We start from the raw sequence: 2,372 nt of genomic DNA, 5'->3' as shown, positions 1-2,372 counted from the left end.
GGTCAGGAACACAAAGTACCACCATGTGGTAACACTTGATTTGGCTTCCACTGCATTTCTCTTTCTCAAGGAGTATATTTAGGTCAGTCATGAGATCAGTTTCTTATGTACTAATAAATTATCAAATAATATGTAAATAGCTTCTATTGGAATCATTTTTGCTGTTTTCAAAGATTATTATGCTTTATGTTCTGAGACCTATATTACGAGTTTAATCAAGCCACAAGCATTAGAGTAAAATCAGGCCCATGTAAACCATTACAGAGCTTCTCCTCCCTTCAGATCAGCTGCAACCGTGATGCAAGCTCACCTTTTTTAATCATTTCAAGTTTATGTGACRGTAAAATGGTGACTTTGTTTTCACCTTAAGACAAATGTCAAAGTGCACGTGAGAATAAGTCGTGACAGGACAGAGGTGTTATTGTAAGGCAGTAGGAACAAAAAACTGGATCAGAGAGGAGACCACAAAGACATCCTGTCAGTACAGAGGAGACGTGGGGCTGACAAAACCACAAGGGTTGAGGTGTATATGAACAAGCTTGACCAGAACAGGAACTCAGCAGTTGTTTTCTTATGAGTCAGCCAGCTGCAGCACATAAAACCACACTGATCTTTTTAYAAAGCAACAAAGGCCAAAGCTGAAAACCTTTGAGCTTTAGAGCTTGGAGTTTTATTGATTCCTGAGAATAAATTAGATCAATTTCATAGTCATTCRTGTGAACGCTCTTTTAGAAACTTTACACCACCATCAGCTTTTCCTTACACCACATCTGTCAAACTAAAGGCCCATGGGCATAATGTGACCCACCACAGCATCTGATGTGGCCCACGAGAGCTTCAAACATGTATTAATATCTTAAAATAACACTATGCTGCTTTGACTATTACAGTAACTGCATCTCTCATATGTGTTGTTTTACCTTCAAAAGCACTGTACAGAGCAGTTGTATTGGGAAATGGGAATTTCCCACGTACGGGTTGTAAATTTAAACTGTAACACCCCTCAAGTGGGAATTCCCTGTTGGAAAGTGGGAGAGTTCAGAATTTAAGGTGGTAGCTACTCGTCACAACTCAACAGTGAGTAAACCTTTCTTACTTTTATTTTAATCGTGTTTCTGTAGTATTTATTTCACTTTTAGTCAGTTTTACACGAAGTACTTAAGAGGACATCTTAAAACAATGTTTCCATGTAGGAAATACCAGGTAGAGCTCAGTTATTGTTTAACGATGCTCGGTGGTAGCAACGAGGCGAGGACCGTGAGGTTTCCTGTTTAGYTGAAGTTAAACACATCGAAGTTAATTACAACTGGCCCTTTGAGGGCCACCATAATGCTCATGTGGCCCACTGTAAAAACGAGTTTGACTCTGCTGCTTTACACAGATGCTTACATGCAGTTCTTTGGTTATTGCACAAATAGCATCTGTTAGCTGTAGCACTTCAAGGGATATCCAAGAGACCACATTAAGCAGGATTTATCATTTCTACTTAATGTAATAAAGATCATTATTTCGACCGTTAAGTCTCCGTCAATTTCCTATCACACAGCTCTTTTAACAGAAATATGAAATTCTTGTCAGAAATGAGCACTGGAGGCCCCGAAGAGGCCACAGCTAACTAACGCTAGTGTTATTTTTGTTTGTAAATAAWCAGAATTTGATGTAAAAAAAATTAAACTGCAACATTCATGAAAGTGTGAGTTTACAAAATGAATTCCTGAAAAGTGTTGAAGGCTGGAGTTGGCAGCAGCCCACTTTCTGAGTGTTCAGCTGTTAGCTCATTCAAACATAAACTCTATTCCTCCAAACTGAGGCTGTTCAAAGAACCATCAATGAGTAAGATATGAGTTATTTCTAACTTTTATTCAAACCACATCAACTTGGCTGAACATTTCATTTCAGGCATCAATAAAAACAGCAGAGAGAAGTGTGCCTGTCGGCTAACCGCAACACATCTGTGTGTACAAAGATATTTGGTGCATAATCAGGACAAACGTTCTATTTTTAAACCATTTAACTCCACCTTGTATCTATGCTGACCTTCAGAAATAACACTCCTCTGCAATTTTTACTGTCTGCTGTCATGTGTTGTAGGAAATGTTGAGTAAACCTGTTGATCACTGTAAAGTTCAGCAAAGTGTTTAATGGGCTATATGGGTAGACTGGTGCTCTCTGCTGGACGATATGGTAACTGCAGAGATGCTGAACGTTCAATAAAATCTAACATTATCACAAAATTTAAATAAAAAAAGCTATTTTTTCACCATCTGTTGTCTGCTGATGTGTTTTAAACTCTTGCATCTTTCTGACAGCTATTGTAATTCTGTTAGGATAAAGGACTTATCCCAGCATTTTGGCTGTAGGTCCTGCATGTG

The sequence above is a fragment of the Austrofundulus limnaeus genome, unplaced genomic scaffold (assembly GCF_001266775.1).
Source record: "Austrofundulus limnaeus strain Quisiro unplaced genomic scaffold, Austrofundulus_limnaeus-1.0 Scaffold350, whole genome shotgun sequence".
NCBI lineage: Eukaryota > Metazoa > Chordata > Actinopteri > Cyprinodontiformes > Rivulidae > Austrofundulus > Austrofundulus limnaeus.
The sequence above is the reverse complement of the archived record's forward strand: the minus strand, read 5'-3'. Positions refer to the sequence as shown.